This window comes from Diadema antillarum, unplaced genomic scaffold (assembly GCF_040938485.1).
Source record: "Diadema antillarum isolate AM-2024a unplaced genomic scaffold, OU_Dant_1.0 seq00000203_RagTag, whole genome shotgun sequence".
In the NCBI taxonomy this organism is placed as follows: Eukaryota; Metazoa; Echinodermata; class Echinoidea; order Diadematoida; family Diadematidae; genus Diadema; species Diadema antillarum.
In genome coordinates, this window is record NW_027271262.1 from 2,391,020 (window position 1) to 2,414,338 (window position 23,319).

The following is a 23,319-nucleotide window of genomic DNA, read 5'->3' on the forward strand; positions in this document are numbered from 1 at the left end:
TGTGTTTGAATTGTGTTCTCTGTGGTCAAGGGTGAAGGGTCAAGATGAGTCATCTGACAGACTGTGTAATGATTAGCCACTGCCACCTGCTATGTAAATAAATTAGACAAAGTGAGGGGCATCAAAATGGACTGCTTAGAGCGCAGTGCAACAGATGGAAGCACACATATGGACAGAGGGGTTTTTTTTGTCTTAAGACTAAAGTTTTCCAAATGTGGCAATGTGAGATCAGTCCGTGTTTAGGCAAAGTTAGACAACAGTTGAATTTCATGCTAAAGTCGAGAATGCACATAATATGAGAATGAATATACAGATAAGAATAAAAATGTGTTTTTGATTTCCTTTAGTTTAGAGTGTGAAAATATACAATAACATTCATGTTATCTGGAAAGAGGGTACAGTAGTCCCATTCAGAGCCATACAGGCCTGCTATCCAAGGGAGCTCCTACAGCAGGTACTGTCTGTGATGTAAACCTTACAATAGCCATGATTTCTTTTATAGCTAGCAAATATCAACTTCAACCACATGCCTCTTACTGCATTTGCGAAGAGGTATTCTTATCTCATTAACGTCATCCATATCATGTGTGCCATCAAGATAAACTGTGTGTGATCTGTGTCTACTGATTCATATTAACAGCTGCAAGTGGCATTTAACTGGAAATTGTGTGCACATTAAAAAAATACAGTGAATTCAAATGTGTGTGTGAGAGAGAGAGCCAATAGAGCTGTGTCAATGTTACATAAATGAGACGCATATTCTCCATATTTCTCATGTTGATATAATAGGTGGATCATCACCCTCTCAAGCCACTCACAGCTGGGAGGCCATGAGATGCTAATGGGCGCGTGTAACTAAGTGTTCATCGTCTATTACCCCACCGTAGAATACTGAGCAGGCAGACGTGAGGGGAACCGTACGGTGAGTGGATTTATTGGATTGCCATGCTTATTCTAATTGATCGTTGTGCGTGCTATTCATTTCCTCGAATCCAAGCTTTGCAACAAGTCACGAAAGGCTTTCTGTGGAGTGACAGGTATTGAGGAAGAACAAGATTTTGATAAATAATGCATGTAATCAATGATTAGTTTCACTTTAAGAACTCAAAAAGTAATATGTGGTGAAATAAAGATGTTCTTAACCTTTTGATTGAAGTGAATATTGGTTATGACAAAAAGCAATAACTATTTAGATATCAGTAAATCATCTAACATCACATTCTTTTGACACCTGCATTTATTTCTGAAGGGAAGTATTGGTAGTTTTGCTATATCCGTGAGATGTACTGAATCTGCAGAAATTCTAGGATGTAGGAGGTTAAAAGATGATCATGATAATTGTGATGCAACAAGCCATACATGCTTGTGTGTGCATGTGTTTTTGAGGCCAAATTGTATTTTCCACAAAGAATAAACTCTTCAACCTTAAAGAAATTGACGATATTCACATACAACATATGTTGAAAGTGCAATGCATCTTTTAAGAATGTAATACATTCTGAGGAAATATGTAAATGTGACAGTACTTGTACAATGTGGATCTCTCACAAAATGTTTTTACAGTCACATGCCCTAGATTCTTTCATAGTTGTCCACAGGATGACAAATGATAATGCAGATATCATACTGTAAAAGTGGAAATTTTCGCGGTGTCGAAATTTTCGCGCATTTCGCGCAACCAAAAACTAGCGCGAAAATAAAAGCACGCGAATATTTTTGCTTGCCATATGTTCCTGTGCGTGATGTCTTGATTCCGCGGAATTAAAAACACGCAAGACTCTTCTTACCCGGCCAAGCGCGAAAATATCCACTTTTACAGTATTCCAATTATCATTATATGTTGTGTAGTATCTCTAGCCCTCTGATTTTGCTCAGAGTTTTGTATACCTGTATGTGATGTACATTTTCTTTGGGAAAGGCTGCCACCAACAGGCAGAGATTCCAACTCTCCTGCTTTTGAGGGCATTTCCCCCAAATTTCCCTCTCTTCCACTTGAGTTTGAATTTCTCTCATTCTAGCTGTGTGTCTCCAACTTGAGATGGATTTTATACCACTTAAAATGTATTTCATCCAACTTAGAATTTACCTTCCTCATGCCCAACTTTGCTTTTGTCATTTAGATATTAAAACATAAGGCTATTTTAGTGCTTTCAGACACACCACGTTGACATAAATTCTGAAGATATATTGATATTTGTTAAGACCATTTAGACAGAACGTCCAGATACTATACTAATCGAATGGCAGCATCAGACGTCACACACTGTCATGTCTTATCAGAAGCTCATGAATATGTATGAGTCTCCTCCTTGCACAGTGCCAATTTTGTGTGGGCTTTGCGCATTGTATTTTTACATTGCGTCTGCTTCATTTACTAGTTTGCTATAACCCAAGCGCATGCTGGGAATAAGCTTCACCTACTTGAGTGACATGTATGAATATGACAACATTCAGACATGAATAAAGGCTTGAATATGTCATTTATCGAAACGATACTCAAACTATCGTTTGATTTATGATGTATATTGATATGACGTATCAATATACAGGCATTTAGACATATCCATTTGTTATACATCCATGCGTCATACATCCACACGAGAACCCTGTAGTGTGATCGGGATAAGATAGCATCAATGAGTATCTACAACCCTAGAGCTTCCATATGGCCCAAGCAAGTCCTAGACCCTGGCCACAAGAAATGTCACATTTCGTGATATATTGTGCACTTGTTTCTGCAATCAGAGTGTCCAGTTTGCTAGGGGGCCCATAAACAATAGAATCTCCCATTTACAAGATGTCCGTGGGTGGAATCCAGGTAGTCTCTGTACAGAGTTTGTTAACATATTCTTTTTTTTTTTGTTTTGTTTTTGTGGATATCCTGATTATGTAAGTAGATCAGGATAATGTTTTCACAGTTTTGAAAGTCTTATACAAAAAAAAAAAAAAAAAAATGTGGTAGTCCTAGTTATTAGCAAGTTGTCAGTTGTGTTTACGGTTACTCATGGTGACTTCATTCTATTAATTTACAGTAGCTCTCATACAGTGTAATATGCTTTTTTTAGATATGAGTGTTATCTGCAGGAGTGTGAGTAAATTGAGCTCATCTAGGCAAGTGTCTTTATATTTTGTGCCGAATTCACACACATAGCTTGTTTGCCCAGGCGAGTGGACATAGTGTAGATACAATGAAAGTATTAGCACACCTGATAAACACAGGAGTGAGCCCTCTTGAGACCAACTTTTGCAATGACCATACCGCTCAATCACACTCCTGTACATAATTTAAGCCTTATGTGAAAAAAAAATTATTATACAGTCTTTATACAAAGTCTTTTTGTGGGGGAGGGGGTGGGTTTGGAAGAAGGTATTTATGTAAATCAGAATTGTGTACATAAAGCATTAATTTTGTTTAAATCATTTTTTTAGTTGAAAGGTTTGCTCGGCTCTCTTTAGGTGTGCTATCACGAAGAGTACCTATCATAATTTTATAAGAATTATTCTTTTTGTGAAAAATTACATGGGTTTTACAAGAAGTTATGCTAAAAGTTAGAGTACCTCTGAATCAAATGGAATCCTAGGTCCAGCCACTGAGTTTGGTGTATAATTTGTTGATGATTTTTTTTTCCACTGTGACCACAGCTTACTTGATTTTATTAGATGACATTTTATATTTCATATTATTTTTACCCAATTTCTTTTTAGAGTCATTCACAAGGGATTTAAGGGTGTTGCATTATCATGCTAAGATGTCTGAGCAACATCCTAAGAAGATGTGTAACAGACTACAGTAATTGATGGCATGCTTAAAGTGAGAAATGATTGAAGTTGATCAAAATTGGCAAATTTGCCAAAAAATATCTGGCAAAATAATGTTATCCTTAATTATAGCTCATTCATTGTAGTAAGATGTGGAAAAAAAGAAGAAAAACAGTGTTGAGATAATGCCTGAGAGCATCTAGAATCCTAGAGCTTCTTTGGCCATGTAGGAGGGACTTCAGGCTTTGTGCTTGTGATGCTTGCATACATTCATGTACAATATCAAGACTCTGTATTTTGTGTACAGCATGATGAAATTTCCAGTTATGGTCTACCTTAATCTTTGATATGGCAGCAGGGTCGGATCAAGGAATTCTGTAAAGGGGGGGGGGGGGGGGGGGCAACTAATATTTCTGGTGCCACTTCCGGGTTTCATTTCATTTTTTTCTTTTTATTTCTTTTGTTTTTGACGAAAAATAAAGGGGGGTGGGGTGTGCGTCGGTTGCGCCCCCCTCTGGATCCGCTACTGTGGCGGTCTGACAGGGCGTAAAGATATCTACTGCTTTTCTAGGTGTATGGCTTGTTCAGAACCTGTCCTGAATAAACTCAGTTTCGCTGTACTATTTGGCATCATGTTATCGTTGTAACTCAAATTTCTCAAATCTAGTGGAAAAAGGAGAAATGGACTTCATTCCTGTAACATTTTCACTTTGTTTAAAATATCTGATATACAGATAGGTCATCCATTTTCACTGTCTTCAACACATCTCATGTAGCTCATGATTATTTTTGGGTTGAGAAACTAGCTAGTTATTTATGACCATTTGGTAGCTATTGGAAACTTTTCACCTTACAGCAGAAGACAAATTTGCAAACAATTCAAAATGAATGATTTAGGATCTTTTTATCAAACTATCTGTACATGACATGTATCTATCAATCTATTTGTCTATAAGCTGTAGGAAAAACCTGCAGTTGTAAACCTTTCAAGTAACTAGGCAATAAGAATCTATTTGGTAATTGTCAAACAAGTTTCGCTTGATTTTTTTGTTGGTATAATTTCCAGTTTAATGGACACCAAAATTATCACTCTTTGATATTGTTACTTTACTGAACCTGTAGGCATGTCCAATATTCACTGATTAAATCATTTCAAAATGAATGGATACTTGGGATAGTGATAACATGAATGTGGCTTAATGAATGTTAGAATTGCTATGTGTTTAATGATTGAGAAATTTTATCGTATTGTGTACACATGTGTGATGTGGATGACAGTGATATGGCATTATAGATTAACCCATTGAGGACTGTTTTATTTTTGCTACAACACACACATTTCCCATAGATGCTTGCCTGAATATACTCGGGACTCGTCCTCAATGGGTTAACACTTAAAGGTGACTTGTCACCCTCGCATTTCTCACCATATTATACAGTATTTTAAATCCCTCATAAATTAAAGGTCTCCCTGCATACCTTTCTACTGTTCCTGATGAGTCAAGTAATCTTCAGCTCAGAGGCTGAATATGACATACTCTGTAGACCAATCAACTGAGCCATGAACAGAGCAGTAAACGAGAAGGAGAAGACACGTCGGTCCTGAATCCCTTATAAAACATTCATGCTCTCCTGCCAAGAACATCAAACATTAGTGATCAGTGTATTTGTGCTGGATCTGTAGAAGCAGAAAAAAAAGAGCCTAAGGTAATTTCAGGAAATGCATGAATACCTGTATAAATTTCTGTACTTTAGCAGGAACTAGCTTTTGATAAATCCTCCAAGCAGAAGATTATACAGGGATGAGACATCTTGAAAAGTAGCTTTCCTCATTTTAAAAACATTTTGAAGAGCTCAGAAAGGAGCTACGTATGTTGTTTGAACTAACCTTTTTACTCGGTAACACTACATGTATAACATTCCTTTCATGCTTAAATTCATCTTCGTACAGACTGGATGTCTATTTCATGTTAAGGGGAGCTGGAAGATGTCTTGAAAGCTTGAACATGTTTGGTAAATACAAGCAACAGACAAATAACCTCAGTACAAAGAGTTTCAAGTCTTTGATGTATATATGAAGGAAAGATGCATGTAGTGGATAAATCATTATGCAATGAATCAACATGCAATGAAATAGGGTCATCTACTTGTTCAACATTACAGAGATGTTTAGACCTGCAATGGATGGGAGGGTTAGATAACTTTGAGGAGACTTGGTCATCATGCATTTCTTATGAAGTTATTCTCAAATAATTTCAAATAAGTCTAGGAAAAAAAAAACCCAATTGATATGAATCACTGAGTATTTTTGTTGTTGTTGTTGTATACATTGCAATCAAATTTCATATATTTCTTCCTTCTCACTCTCTCACTCTCTCACACACACTGCTCTTGTGGGTGGTACCGCACACATAATGTAAGGTATGTTACAGGTGGTTTAAGAAGATGCTTACATCTTATGCGTGCTGAATGAAACAAGCAAACAAGCAAGCAAACAAACAAACAGATAAACAAACAGAGAAAGGTTGGCCATTACTCTTCAGTAGCTTCCAACTTCTAGCATGATAGATAAACCTGCTTTTTGATAATGGGATTTATCTTACAAGGTGCCACAAACCCACTTGACTGCATGCCCAGGGATACTAATAATCAATGTTTAGCAAGTTGGAAGTCCGAATGGGTATGTGGGCAAGTATAGGGCTTTTTACACTTGTAAATTTTTGCTTAGTTTTTTTGCTTAGTTATTTTTGCTAAGGCCCCCCCCCCCCCCTTAGCCCCACCGTTGGTACGGGACTATCCTTAGCCCACTTTCTGTTTACACTCGTTTTTGCCAAAGTGGGCTAGCCCCACCGATAATCCCGTACTATCTGGCCCTGCAAAATAGCAGGGTTAGCCAAGCAAGTGAGTGTAAACAGAACAAAAAAATAATCCGGAGACGAAGTCCGACCCCCACTGACCAATCAGAAACGAGGTAATCAAGTGCTGCCAGTGCGTGCGTGTATGTGTACAGTGCACAGCGTGATCATGAATATTCATGTGGTTTGGAAAGTACCGGACAAAGAAATACGAGTGTAAAAAGGTCAATTTTCTCCTTAGCCCCGGACAAGAGCTTAGTACGGGACTAATTGGCGAGTGTAAAAAGCTGAAAAAAATTGGTGCGGGACTAACGATAGTCCTGGGTCAGAGAAAGTATGGGGTTAAGAAACACAAGTGTAAAAAGGGCGTAAGAGATAAGTTTGTTGTTTGTGTTGAAATGTCCAGCATGATGTGAAACTTCGAAAAAAAAGGCAGAATAATATAGAAATAATTGACAGTGTGATGTTGATTTACCAAATTATAACAATCTCATACATTTCTATGTGTTTAGGCTATACAATACATTAGTTGGAGTCAACATCTGTGTAATGTTAGGTGCAGGCCCTACATGTGCCGGCAGTGTGCATGGTCATGCAGTCCTAGTAATTGATTTCTACATTTAACCCATTGAGGACGGTTTGATTTTGCTACAACACGCATTTCCCATAGACGCTTCCCTGAGTATACACAGGAGTCGTCCTCAAAGGGTTAATTCCAGTTGACAATGAGAGGGGCATTGATGAATGGCATTCATAGCATCAGACAGCCAAGATTATAAGTGTGTTTTCATGACATCGTCGATGATTACAAATGCTTTGTGGCCCCCTCTGCCAGAATGGTTGGTCGTTTCTTCTGATTGAACATGCTGCATGATTCTCTGCTTGATGCTAACCCTACACAAATCAGCCTGTCTCAAGAGTAATTGTCGCCCTGGTTACGGAGCAAGGCTTGGTCGTCATGGTGATTGTAAATAAATAAGTGACAACTGTTGTGATGTGACTGGTGTGGAAGGAAGCAAGTCAGCAGGTTACCTTGTTAGAGATGGAGGGTTCAGCTGACTGCCTTGATAGGGGGTGTTTAATTGGGCACGAGGCTGGAATGTGTGTATAATGTGAAGGTGAAAAGAAAGCTGCACACACGGTACAAAAGAATGAGAAACGAAAACATCATATTATGAGAAATAGCAAATCAAGTCAACCAGTTCTTTGTAATGTATGATTAAAATCCTGTGTATTCTCTTCTCCTCTTCTTCTTCTTCTTCTTTATCATCATCTTTGAATTTTTGTTGGTTGAGAATGATAAAAGGGTGTTAAGTTGCCACAAAAGCCATAGTCTTCAAGGCACCGTAACAAGAGAGAGAGTGAGATTTGATTTGAATGAACAATTTTTTTATCATTATGATACTTGGAGAAGTAAGAATAGAGAAAAGACAGGAGGAAGAAACATAAATGGTTGAGAGGACCGAAGAAGCAGCCCAAAGAAAACACAATAAGATACCATATGCTGAGAAGTCTGCCTTAATAATGTGTCCTCGCTGATACATATACACAAAAAGGGAGTATCATTTTTTTTTTTCTCTCTCTCTCTCCTTTTTTTTTTTCTCCTGTTCGTTAACACCACCCACATCTGCCCAAGTAGATCATTTGAAATGATCCGGCATGTACCATAATTCCACCACACTTTGGCAATCTGATAAAGAGACGTGGGAGAGGGCTCTCCAATTTGAAATTAATATTGAAGAGGAACTCAATCTTATAATTGGATTTTCAGCCCCGTCTGTGTGCCCTGTGGAACTTTAACTTGCAACTGATTGATAATGCACTAAAGAATTGCCCGTGCATAATTGATGCTCGCCAAGACCAAGGGGGAGAGACACAGGATGAAAAAAAAGAAGTCACCTTCTATCCAAATTGCTGTGGCTGAGGTCAAAAGATCTAGGATAAGTGGAAATGATCAGTGTTGTGGCACGCATGTGGAAAGATTTTATGACATTGTACGAGTATGAATATAAACGTTCAGCTGTTTCAAATAGTGACAAAGATGCCACCTATGTACACTTTCCGTCAGAAACAGACTATTTATTTAAATGTATAAAATGACTATGATACAGAAATATGTTCTTTTTTCACAATCACGGAAATCATTTTGTACCGTAGTTTTGTGACTGTGACAAAAGAACATATTTCTATGAAATCACCAATCAGATGTACAAATGACTGTGTGTGTTAAAACATTTTTGTTTTGTGCAGAATTTGTGATTAGTTTGTTGTCTATTTCTACACCTTTTGTTTGCCCTGTTTACTACTCTGTTGTGATGATTATGAAATCCAGAAACCAGACAACTTTGCCAAGAGGAGAAAAAAGTACATTTGGTTTATATTAATTTTGTGAGTTTCTCTAGCTGGATTCCAAAATGAACATAGATGAAGACAGACTGACAAGACAAACACAATATCAAAGTTCGAAGTTCGAAGTTCAAAGTTCAAATGTATTTTTTTTTCATTTCCATCAAATGAACAGAGATATTATATACAATGCATAAGCAGACCATATATTTGTAATCATTTCAAAAGCATTAATTAATATGCATATTGAAAATAAATATGCAGGCCCTTTCTCATTTGCAAATGCCATGAAAATAAAAGTTGCAAGATTTCTATACCCACTCAGTGAAAATACTTATATGTTCCAAAATCTCAGTGTATTTTGGACATTATGTGTTATCCCCAGCTTTTTACATGTATGCTGGATTGTTGTGTTTGCACCTATATACTACACAAAGTCTAATTCATTATTAAGACTGAACTCCAATATTAATCTTAATGATTTTCAATTTCAGTTCGTCAATTCAACGGAATGAAGATTTTTTTTCCAGAAACAAATAATGGAGTATGCCCAGTTACCCTGAGCAAACTGTCATATCCCTAGTTGAAGCCTCTTTTAAGAATGTGTGTGTGTGTGTGTGTGTGTGTGTGTGTATAGATGAATGTGTTAATGTGTTTTGTGTGTGTGTGTGTGTGTGTGTGTGTGTGTGTGTGTGTGTGTGTGTGTGTGTGCAAGGTTGCTGAAAAGCCAAGTGCACTTTGCCCCACATTACACAGTAAAGTCAAGTGCAACATCTATTTGATTTCTGCACCCCCGTGAGGAAGGATTTCTCCACATGTCCCAGTTCTCAGGAGTTTTGAGATGCAAGGAAGCCATGGGAGGGGTAAGGAGCAAAGGGGAAGGGGGGATATTGGGATGATTGGAGGACTAGGGGAGGGGATTAGATTAGGAGAGATTAGATGTATGTTGCAGTGGCCATCACATCTCCAATACACCACAAAAGGCATTTGATTATCCAGGGTAAATTAACCAGTGTTGTGTGTGGCTTTGTGCGACTGATTGGTTTCATAATACTTCTGATCAAATATGATTTTATATCTCCTCAACAAGGTCCCTTAAGTCATCAGTATGGTAATACTTTAATAACTCAATTACCCCATGATTCACACAAAAAGAACTCTGGGTAATGAGTTATTGTATACTCAGTTAAAACACTTGAAAGTATAAAATAAAGAATTTCGGACTCACAGAAAGTTAGTATTTCTTACAAACCCACTTTATGGCAAACGAAATAATATGCATGTACATACTAACCTGATGTACACTGCTTAATGCATAGCTTTTTTTTTTTTTTTTTTTTTGCTTGAGGCTGATAAATTTTGATTGTAATATTTCTCAATCCAGCACAGATAAGCTTTATATGATATATTTTCATGTATTCACTTCAAACAATCAAAAAGAAAGAAAGCATAAAGAGAGAGAGAGGAAAAAAAAAGAGTCTCAGTACCTGATTGTGGTGGTTCATTTTGTATGGCACGTTTGAATACCCATCAGTATTCCTCATAAATCATATTGTGGCAGAGTGACACCATATGATTGTTTCTCATGACCCCGGTCTACTAGTAACCCTGTTTCCTCTTCTCAGAAGGGTTACACCCTCTAGTCTTCAGTTCAGGCTCAAACTCTTTTGGATACATTGGTATGTACAGACTGATGGTGTAATGTGGCAAATCTGAAGGCTGCTTTCTTAATTACTACTTATTCGAGGGGCCTAGAGATATCTCTAACTCTTCAGCAAACAAGTCAATTATTTTACTGTTTTGGACATGATACAATGCAGTTAAATTTGTTGGAATATTTTTTATGAATATATGTTATTTGAGTATGTATCATCTTGTACATTGTGTTAGAGTATACTGTTGTATTTATTGCAATAGATGCATTAAAATGTTGGATGGACTTTAAAGCAATGAATTGCTTTTAATTGAACAATGTGCTGTGTTTCAAGAATTAAGCTATCATTGAACAAGGATATAATAGAAAAATGAGTAATTCATTATAAAATTTGTGTGCACACTTGTGTCTACAAGCTAAAAAACAATCTGCGGTTGATATTCTTTTGCTGTCGTATTTCAATTGTTTGCGTGACCCCCTTATTACATGGAATTTGCATCTCATTTTAGTAATGTGCACTATCTTCTCTCCTGTAGTGACTTTACTCATAGTCCTTAACAGCTTTCATACACTTTTTGCTATTTTACCTCGACATAAAAAAGTATGGAAAAGATCAAGGATTATGTTTCTTCAGGGCAGGATGTAGTATCATAATGGTGTCATTCTCAGCTTCCTCCCCTTTATTGTGCATGAAATCTAAAGCATCAAAGATGAATATTGAATGAGAGAAAAGTTGATAAATTCATATAGGATATGAAGCAATAGCGTGTGAGATGTTGTACAAACGTTGGTTAATTAACCCGCTGAGGACGAGTCCTGAGTATACTTGGGCAGGTGTCTATAGATGGGAAATGAGTGTTGTAGCAAAATCAGTCTGTCCTCAACAGGTTAACAGTGAAGAGCTCTTCTGTGCGTGGTATCTGCCTACTTAAAACCTCTATTTAACATTGGGAGCAGCGATTGAAAAATGTTTGCATTGTCACATTCATATGTACAGTTCAGTTGTATCACAAAATATCCTACCATACAAAAATTTTGCAATGAAGTCACAATTGTAAGGCGGTATGACTAATTTGATCAATAGACCATCGTCGTGATGGTTTATTCTGGAAACTGTTTTTGATAAAAATTATTGTTCATATTTTGTATGTTGAACAATACTTAAAATTGGTTACACTGATTAACATTTTCATGTTGGTTATTTTCATCCCTAACTCATATACATGTAGACCTACATTTGGACTTTGAAGCATTACAGCTGGTGTTTGTATTTTTGGGGTTTTTTGTGTGTGTTTTTTTGCAAATGTGTTAGCAAGGGGCTGTAAGAATGGGAAGTGGAAGCATATTATAAAGATGTCTAGAAAGTGGCCTTCTCATCTAGCTTCAAATGTTAATGCATATTTGTGATCATATTATACATTTATACTCTATATGCATGTATATATTATATTATTAGCTGAGAACAAGAAGGGCATTTTCACAGTTGGGGGGGGGGAGGTGTTCAATTATTGCTATCATGTTGTAGAGCTTGATCTCTCCATTATGGTGGAAATTTTAGATGATCTTAATTTTCAATAAAATATTAAAAATCTAAATCACAAGGGTGCTATTTTACCTGATAATTGGGACTATGCTTACATATCTACGCATTTTTGAATGAATAAGCTTTTAAATGTGAAGATTGATTGTTTTCATTTTCATTTACCCTCAAATCTTAGAATGTGATAGCATCCTTTTTGGGTCTCAGCTAATGATATATATTATAAGTTTACTTTGTCAAGTTCTGTGTTGTTTTAGCTTGACTCTGAGAATATCCACCATCTTTTCTCATTATTCCCTTGTGACACTGTGGCAGTCGGTGAACAATAAAGTAAACAATGAAGAATCCACTTGACTTCTTTTTTTTTTTCTTCTAAGCTTTCTCCTCCTTGGATGCCCCATTTTTCTGTCCCCTTCTCCTTACCTTTTAATCATTCATCACTGAAGAGATGTGTCCTAACCTGTTTAAGATGGGATTTCCCTAGAAGGTGTTATTCCCCGTGGGACCTCCAATTTTTTTTTTCTCGCCATCCTTCTTTCTTGCCTTTATTTTCTTTTACATCTTGTCCCAATTTTGAACATTGTTGAAGAATGTGGAATTCTAGGTCAAGATAGTGACACTTAATCCTTAGTACCTCCATGTCTGTGTTCACATCCAAGGCTTCTAGAGTTCATCCTCCACCATACCGCCATTCATCACGTGCCACCTTAAGCTCTAGGCAATCCTGGTTTCGGAGGGGGAAAGCAAATGAATCTTGTTGCAGGCGCTGTGAAGTGAGAAGTGCCTTGACTTCAGTAACAAATCATATTAGAGTGACTTCATATTAAGAAATAAATGTCACATTTATTGATCCTGTTTCTCATCTTTTTGTAAAAGTTAAGAATTTTGCTTGAGGTGAGACCTCGGGGCTTTTCCACTATTCTGTGCATCCACCACCGATGAGAAACTCTTAATCCCAATCAAGGCTGTGGACTATACTTTCCAAGAATATGTGGTCATTAAAGAGGGTCAGTATCTGGAATTAGATTAGGTCGCTTTTCAGAGTGAAATGGATTTGATGGTGTTAGATGGAAAACTTGTGACTGGCAAGAAGGGATGGTACAGAACAAGAACAGGACCATATTGATGATACAGGAGACATTTGGTTTCTGTGTAATGCCGTATACATTTTATGTTGTTGAAAGAGAGGGAAACAAAGTTGCGTTCTTTGAGAGGAAGTTGTCTAAAAAGGTAGTTTAAATAAATTAATCAACTTTCAACAGTGAAATAGCAAAAATGAGTAAGATTTAACAAAAATGAACAGAGCACGTATGACTTTGAATCCTGTTATGTTGCTAAGATGTCACTCACTTTTGTTTTTTTTTCCCTTGTAAACTTATCATTCCAGACTCCTTGTAACTGAGTTTTTTTTTTATTCTGCTTTTCATCACAATGTTCTTTATCACAACAGTTGTGTTTTGTACAGCCTTAAAAAATACAAGAAGCCCATTTCTGCGTAATTGGCAGTAAAGTTACAGCAAAATTTCAAACTGCACATAACGTATGTAAAATATTTGTGAAATTTTCTCTTCTGGGATTCATTGCCTGCTGCTGACAACATTCATCCAATGTTTTATTTGTAAGAAAGCTAATCAACATGGACAGAACCCAAATTCTGGCTGTCATGTATGTGTCTGTATTTTTAACAGTCATCTCATGTCATTCTTTTGATGGACCTCATTGCTTATGCACCTTTTGTCTTTCAATCATGGAGGGAGCCGAGAGGATAATAATGAAAAGATATCTCATTTGAAAATTAGAACATTAGAACGGCGGATTTTATCTCGTATCTTCTTACACAGCAGCGAAGAGGGTGTAGTGCTAAGGAGCGGATTGGGGGAATGATTTACAGCCCAATCAGGCGAGTTGTCATCATCGCTGGATGTGTGGTTGAAACGGGCGAGCGGCTGCAGCTCATTGTTGCGTTGAGGACAAGTATTGATTTTGTGGTCATCCAATTTCAGTGGAATCTGTGAATCATGGGCTAACTTTCCTTAATATTCCCTTGCACTGTATTTTTCCCCACTAATTTTGTTCTGCCATCTCACCATGTGGTTTCACTGTGAGTGAAATGATTAAAAGGGACTCATGTTGATTCCATTTTTTTCTTCACTTCAGACAGTTTTACTCAATCTAGACATGATGGAATCATAATACTGCATCAGCAAAACACATTTTTTTTTTCATCATGTCTGCAATCAGCGCCATATTGGGTTTCTGAGCATTCATTTTAAGTAGCAGTGTAACAAATTATTCTTCAAAGTGATTTTTTTCTTTTTTTCCCTCTCTCTCTCTAGAGTATAGAGGCCTACCAAAGGTATTATGCGCTATAGGAACAGTAATAATAATAATGATAATAATTGTACTGAAGAGGACATCACATAATATATATTCAATCAAAATTTAGGTGAAAACATTGCCCAAAGGCCTGTATTATGTACAACGATATGTGTTCAAATGTCTGATATTCTACCTTTCAGTGAGTAGAAACTAATCATCACATGAATGTGAGATACCAAAACATGTTAATTTTTTTTTTCTGTGAACATACATTAGGGTCTTCGTGTATATATATATATATATATATATATATATATATATATATATATATAGTATCAATACATATATATCAGAATGTAACCTATCAGAAGATGAAGTAGGCTTTGTCAATCATGAATTCTGTGTATTTGTGGTGCTATTCCAAAAGTTTGTTAATCCAAAAATTAAATAAGGTTTCTTATTACCAAGGCCCCTTACAGTAATCAGAAAATGAAATGAGATTCTTCATTCAGTTGGGGCGCTGTGGCAGAGTGGGTAAGACTCTTATTATTGTTAATATTATTGTTGTTGTTAATATTATCATAATCATCATCATTATTGTTGTCATCATTATCATTTTTATTGTTATTATCATTATTATCATCATCATCCTTATTGTCATCATTCAGAAGGTTTATAATCCAAAAAATGCTGCATAGTTGGCTTCATTTAAGGTTGAACACCACCAAACACACACACACACACACACACACACACACACAAAGGAAAGAAAAAAGAATGTCAAGGATTTAATCCAGGAATTCTAAAACACCATAACCAATGTTACATACATTTATATTAAATTCTAAAGTTAGATACTTGTATGAAATGTGATGTATTAGGATATTTGTTGTGCAATAGGACATACTATCATCATATTGATACTTATCTCCACTTTTTGAATATCACTGTTGAGAGGAATTAGACTGGAATGATACTGAACCTCAACAATGAGTGCATTGACCCAGCAAAACACCTTTGTTATGCTTCAGATAAATCGTTTGGTTGTTCATGATGTTGGCGTAGTTCTTGAAAATTAAATTTTCTACCTCCAGTCTCTCAGAAATCCATGTAACAAATCTACACCTTCAATTAGCTCTGATCCTTTGTTGTTGTTATTGCCTGAAGTGAAGTTTTACTTTGTAAATGTCAGGGGTTGAAGTTTTGAGGTTATGATCTTTATGTCACACGCAATTATATGGGAATGAGTATCAGCAATCATTTTGTTTTGTAACTGCACGTGATAATGTTTCGGATACATAAACAATTTCCCCTATTTTTCTAAGGTTCATCCAACTTCTTGTGTTAAATTTGAGACAAATGCGGGGCTGTTTCTGCACTGTATAAAAAAAGTTGCCTTGCGAAGAGTGTACTTTATACGTGTGAATATGTACTCGAAGGGTGGGTACTTAAATATGGAAAGCTTCAAACATGCACGAGGAATTATTACAGAATGATTCCATGTGTATCGCTGTAGTCACGTTCATTTACACTCTGTAATTGCTAGTATTTCAAAAAGACAGTGATTTCATTTCAAGTATTCTTGAGAGTCAAATGAGTGTCCTATGTGGTGTATGCTGATCTTTGGCAAATCTCATGCAAATTTGTAGCAGCTACATGAGATGATTATGGCAGAAAGATGTAGAAAACATCTTTATTATTGTGTACTTCTTTCCACCCTTAAAGAAGAACTATTCTCGTTTAATTGAGAGAGAAATGTAACTAAGCCTTCCACATCTACCTTAGATGAGAGAAGTGCAATAATGTACAAATGTGTACAATTTAGTGATATCCTCGGGTCAGGAAATTAAAATCAGACACTACATGTGCATGATTGCTCACATGACTACCCACATTCCTTCATTCCTTTAAAATCGAATATTATAACAATAGAAGCTTCGAATTATAAATCATGATTGATCATAACCCTAGCACATTGTTGTTTATCTAATGGGGTGTTGCAAGAAAGTTGCAATCAATTGCAAATAATTGCTAATTTTGAAACAACCATTCTGACTGGCTCAGGGTCTGCCGTACTAAGAAGACATGCATGCAACAATGATTTTGATTGGCCAGTGACAATCAGTTGCAAGTTGCAATTGATTGTAACTTTCTTGCAACACCCCATTAGATTTGATTACGATATCATATAAGTTTTTTTTGTTCTTTTTTGAATCACTGGGATTGACTCTGATCTGTGTGTTAAAATAATGAAGTTTTGTTAGTAAAACATATTAGATTTTATATATGTTGTGTGTATATGTGTGTGCTTGTGTGTGTGTGGGTGTGTATCTGCTTGTGTATGTGTATGTATGTGTGTGTGACTGTGACTCCATGTGTGTGCGTGTGTGATGTGTTTGTGTTTGTGTGTGTGTGTGTGTGTGTGTGTGTGTGTCTACCAGTATTCTAGGCATGGGATGCATGTTGGTAGTCCTGGCATTAATTACTGTACACTAGCTTCTCATTTCTTCCTCGTGTAAATTGACCGAGTGTAGAGCCTTATTTGTCTGAGTTGGTGGTAACTGATATTTTTGGCAACCAAGCATGTCAATTCATGCATTAATGATTGCCTCTGGGACTTTCAGCCTGTTACAGTGTAATAAAACAAAAGAGATTTTTTAAATTATCTGTGAAAGGAGACCAGCAAATGTGCAGTTTGGTGAGAGTCCTTTCAGCGTGCAGTCTTGGGAAGTGTCTGGACTTAATGACAAAATTGAAAAGATAGAATACTGCATACAGTGATGAATAGAAAGATAGTTAGACATTATCATACTGTGAAAGTGAAAATTTTGCAGTGTGAAAATTTTTGCACATTTTTTGCAACCAGAAACAATTGCAAAATGAATGTATGCAATTATTTTTGCTTGTTATACGTACCACTAATTATTGTCATGATTCTGCAAAATCAAAAACATGTGAAAGTCGTCTTACCTGGCCAAGTGCAAAAAAAAATTAATGGTGCAAAAATATCCAGTTTTACAGTAAGTTGTTTGCATACAAATGTTCTAGAGGTCTTAATCATTTTGCAGAGATTTTTATTTATAGATGTTAAAGGGTGTGTACAGTTCTGGTCGAGGTGAAGATTTAGCTTTTAACGTTTTGTGAGATATTCAGAAACCACTCTATGAGATGTCAAAGAGCATGCGGTTCTAAGGGGTGTCAACAGTTTATTCGATGAAAATCGGTTTTGAAATGGCTGAGATATCCAAAAACAAGGTGAAACAAAGAGATACTAATAAAGTTGGGGCATGTCGCCTTTTATTATTAGCACTTTTTTGGATATCTCAGCCATTTGAAAACCAATTTTCATCAAATAAACGTTGAATCCTTCTTATAATTACATGCTCTTTCATATTTCATAAGAGGCTTTTCATTATCTCACTTCTAAGGAATGTTCAAAACATGAATCCCTACCCCAACCAGTACTGTACAGTCCCTTTAAGAACGAATGTCTCTTAAACTGCAGTTGCAAACCCACAAAAGTACAAAAGTGTATCATATTTTTTATGACACTGTATCAACTTCTCATATTGACCCATTAAAGATATGTGTTTAAACGTAAGCCATTCAAACTGTAAACACAGGAGGCAAGCTTCCTCTAGTCCATAAAACTGTGCAGTCTCAATGGCATAAATCATGGCAATGAATGGTATGAAGAGGATTTCAAGCACAAGCTGGTAGTTTTAAAATCAAAGATTTTATCATACCATTTATGATTTTGGTGCTGGAACTATTGGTACTGCTAGCAACATAGGACCCGTCAGAGTATTCATGTTATTCATCACTTATTTAAGTGCATCATCACTGTTTTTTGTTTTTGTTATGATTGAATAATGTGTGTCAGTGAATTATTTCATACCTGCCATGAATATGACCAAAAATGAAAATTATTGGGAAACCGGCTCACATTTTCCTACACCCTAAGTAAACTTAAGAAGAAGTATTTAAAGGTAGTTGCCATTTTTATTCCTTTTGTATAACTCTTTGCCAGTTTTTGTAATATTTATGTGAAGCTGTCATTTTGATATATTAAACACTTGAAAATTTTGCATTAAAGTATACCGATGCATTTAGAGATGTGATGGAAAATGTTTCCTGTACCTTTACAATGATATTGATTCTTCACTGCATTAAAGGCTAATGTTGTATGACCTGTCATAGTGGTTTATGTTTGAGGACAACATCACATTAAAATGACATCAATATGACCAATAAAGATAAACCAAGATAAACTGACACTTTCCAGATTTTTAGCTCACCTGAGCCTTCAAAGTGAGCTATTGCGATCGCTCTTTGTCCGGCGTGCGTCGTGCGTCGTGCGTCGTGCGTCGTGCGTCGTGCGTAAACTTTTTACATTTTCATCTTCTTCTTGAGAACCCCAAGACTGATTTTCACCAAACTTGGCAGGTAGCATCCCTAGGGGGATAGGATCTCAATTTGTTCAAATGGGCACCATGGCCCACCTGGGGGGCCCCGGGGGGGGGGGGGGGGGGGGGCCAAACCCCCTAAAATTAAGGAATCTTTAAAAATCTTCTTCTCTAGAACCAGAAGTGATGGGGCTTAGTTAATACTATGAGTTAGTACATTGATGACTGTAGTTTCAAGTTTGTTCATGGGGGAATCAGGGGTGCCCCCCTTGGGATCCAGGGGAGGAGGGTTGGGAGGGGTCCTAATGGGGCCTAAATTGTACATTTTCATCTTCACTTTGAGATCCCCATGTCTGATTTTCACCAAACTTGGTAGGTAGCATCCCTAGGGGGATAGGATCTCAATTTGTTCAAATGGGCACCATGGCCCACCAGGGGGCCAAAACCCCCTATAATTAAGGAATCTTTAAAAATCTTCTTTTTAAAAGATTCCTTAATTATAGGGGGTTTTGGCCCCCTGGTGGGCCGTGGTGCCCATTTGAACAAATTGAGATCCTATCCCCCTAGGGATGCTACCTACCAAGTTTGGTGAAAATCAGACATGGGGATCTCAAAGTGAAGATGAAAATGTACAATTTAGGCCCCATTAGGACCCCTCCCAATCCCCCTCCCCTGGGTCCCAAGGGGGGCACCCCTGATTCCCCCATGAACAAAAAAAAAAAACAGAAGTGATAGGGCTTAGATAATACTATGAGTTAGTACATTGATGACTGTAGTTTCAAGTTTGTTCACGGGATTGGCGGAATCAGGGGTGCCCCCCCCCCCCCCCCCCCCCCCCACTTTGGGACCCAGGAGAGGATAATGGGATGGGTCCTACTGGGACCTGAATTGTACATGTTCATCTTCTTTTTGAAAACCTCATGATGAATTTTGACCAAACTTAGCAGGTAGCATCCCTAGGGGGATAGAATCTCAATTCCTTCAAATGGGCACCATGTCCCTCTTGGGGGCCCCTAGGTCCCCCCCCCCCCCCCCCCACATTAAGGAATATTTAAAATCTTCTATAGAACCAGAAATGATAAAGCAAAGTTAATACCATGAGTTTGTACATTGATGACTTTAGTTCCAAGTTTGTTAATTGCAGATCCAGGGCTGCCTGCCCCCCCCCCCCCACCCTGGAGTTGAGGGGGGGGGGGGGGATCCATATATGCAGACCTAATTTTCCAATGTTCTCAGGTAAGAGTGTGCAAGAGTGCATGGAAGGTGAAATTGCGATACTCAGTGAGCGCGTGACCCCCGGGTCTCTTGTTCGGAGAGAGATTGATCATTTGCAGCAGATTAAATTGTTTTGTAAGCAGTGCCAAAAATGTCAGTTTACTCATTTCAGAGCCTAAAACAGCATGATCTGGCTGCATGTCGTGATCCCATACCCATAAACATGATGGCATTTGAATTCTCAAGTTAAATTGTTGGAGTTCTATCTTCACTTGATTAACCCATAGATCACAGGGACTGATGTGCGGTGTTTTATGTCTGTGGGAAAGTACCATCTTTGGGGGGCTAAGGGTTAATCTTGTGATGGGAAACTCCAGAAACTGCCAGTTGTGTTCAGATTCTAGTCTTTAATACACATGTACACGTGTATTGGCATGAAAAGTTCCAAGCAGTGCAATGCCCTGTCTCATATTGTGTATGAGTGTTGGAAGGGACTACAGTCAGTTCTGAACATGAGACGGAATGTGAACGTGGAATTGTTATAGGATATAGACTCTCTCTCCAGGGATATGCATTGTTTCATATATTACACCTATTTGGCCATGAACAGTGACTTGAGTCGCATTGATTTCTTGCCTCTCCGTCACATGATCAGCGTCTTGTCAGAATTCAAGAGGTAAACATGTAATGTAAGAATAATGATAATGTAGATATGTTTGTCAGATGAACTTTAAGGCATTGATAGCACTGAAAGCATGTCTGCAACATTTCAATCTGATCTTTTCTTCTTCTTCTTCTTCTTCTAAAAAAACAAAAACAAACCCCGTAATGTTACAAGCATGCCTTCAACAGCAATGTGGTATGTCCTTTTTAGTCCTTTTATTGTTGTTGTCATGATGCACTGTATATGGGCAGCTTCCGCCAGACAGTTTCAAGGCTGCTCCATCAGTGTATTTGTGTATGAAGTAAACGATCACTCTTTGTTCAATTCCTTTACCTCAGTTTGCCCTCTCTCTCCTCTTCTCTGTCCATCCATCCATCCATCCATCCATCCATCTATCCATCCATCTATTATCCATCTCTGCCTATATGTCTATATCCTTTCCTTTCTTCAATCATTCTCCTTCCTCTCTGTTTCCCTCTGTCTGTACTCAGGCCAAAGAAAGATCTTGCTGCATGGTTAATGATTAAACGATATATATTGCGGGGAGTTAGAGAGGTTTTTTTCAGGCCTGGATAGGTGGCTGTTGACAGGGCATCCTTTATGATGTCAGCACAGGGACAGAGTGATAGGGGGAAAAGAAAGGGAAGAGGAAATAGACCAAAAAAAAAAATAGATGGAAGGATCTGAGCTTGTACTGCCATTTTGTTTTCATGTGGCCTTTTCCCCCATATCCCCCGGGTGGGTTCAGTTGGTGAATGCCAACATCTGCTTGTGAATGCATATAGATTTGAAATGAATGATCTTCTTGGACTTGTGAAAATTCAACAAGTTCCTATGAGGGGGATTTCTATTTCAGAGATTCAAATATTTGTATGCCAAGGACGGGACCTTCAGATGAGTAATATACTACATATATTTTTAGATTGAAATAAACACATGTCAGCCTGAAATCCCAAGTGTTAGATTGAGCAAAGAGATGAATTTGTATTATTGAATTACAGACTATCAACTGTATAAGAGACCAATACCTTTCCTTCTAACTAACATTTCAAATCCTGAAGTAAAGTCATTCTGTGACTATTCCCCCTCCAACATATTTTGTTGCCATTTCTCATGTTATAAATATCATATATGTGTCATATATCTGTAATATAGATTTTGTCCTAAAATTTCATGTGGAAGTTTGATGTTGTGTTTGGGTAAAAACATAATCCCAGTAGTGTTTAGTTATTTATTGCACACAAAAAAAGTTGTCATCCAGAGCCCCCAAAATAAGAAAGAGAGAGAGAAAAACAAAGCTTTGTCAAAATATTTTCCTTTGGAGTTGTAATATTTTATGGTTGTAGCAGAAAAGTCCTACAAGTGTTTACCACTGAGTACTTAATAGCTTAAAGAGAGCTAATATTTAAAAGCCCCATCTCACATTTGCCAAGAGCTGTTGATGCCATGATATTGGCATTGATATTTGTGTGCAGGGGATATCATGTGTCCCAATAAATTTAAATGGACACTCGCTTTTATTTACAAAAGTTGATTTTTTTTTTGTGGCTGGGTATGTGATATGTCTTCCTTTTAGTATTGAACAAATAACAAATGAAGTCATATGATGACACAAATTCTATCTCTGACATATATTTCAATTACCATTTGAGCAATAATTTGGAGACAGTATTGAGTAAGACTGTAAAAAAATAATCTATGTGTAGGTTTGCACTGTTAATGTTATTGAGTAGCAAAGTACAATCTAGTTTTCTTTTATAAATTTACATTTAAACAATTGTGGTAAGAGCAAAGCAAGCAAGATAACTATATTCACTTGGTTTAGCTATGAAAATGCCAATAAATGCACTTTTATCATCAGATAAATACATGTGGTGATGTGATACATTCTGATATGGGATGAAGTATTCTTCTTCAGTTTCCACGAAAACACTTCAGCAACACTGGCTTTAACAACTAAAATCTAATTGGTGAGGAATAGTCATACTCTTTGTGGTTTTTGTTTTTGTTTTTGTTTTCTTTTTTTGTTTATTTCTTGTGCAAGGAGACAAGAAGGAAATTTATGGGGCATGTAGCCATTTGAGAAATTAAAAGTGAAAAGTAAAACAAGAATATGATGTACATAGAAACACTGATCTTTTCTCCCTTGCATGGCGTTGGTTTCATGTGATTTGTAACTCTCTACTTTACTTTCCCTGATGATGTTTGCCTCTAGTCATGGCAGTTCTCTTTCATATTTCTATTAGTCCCTTTCCTACATGAATTTTATTTCTCGAGACTTCTTTCCTTTAGATTCTTACTTCTCTTCATCCTTTTTGTACAAGATTCTTATTTCTCTTTATAATCCTTCTCCTATACACAAGATCCTTATATGTCTTAACTACTTTTCTACAACATTCATATTTCTAGTCACTTTCCTACAAGATTCTTTTGTGTCTTAAAGGGACTGTACAGTACTGGTTGAGGTAGGGATTCATGTTTTAAACATCATTAAGTGAGATAATGAAAAGCCTCGTATGAAATATGAAAGAGCATGTAATTTTAAGAAGGATTCAACGTTT

The 23,319-nt window shown here is 37.0% G+C and overlaps 1 protein-coding gene across 1 annotated transcript in view; it reads left to right on the forward strand.

The window, feature by feature from the left end:
* The window catches only part of LOC139728861 (zinc finger MIZ domain-containing protein 1-like), a gene marked incomplete at its 3' end in the record, with an annotated part of 313,304 nt that overhangs the window by 20,264 nt on the left and 269,721 nt on the right, over positions 1-23,319 (forward strand). Inside the window, exon 2 of the mRNA XM_071639801.1 lies at positions 790-922. The remainder of the gene's footprint in view (positions 1-789; positions 923-23,319) is intronic.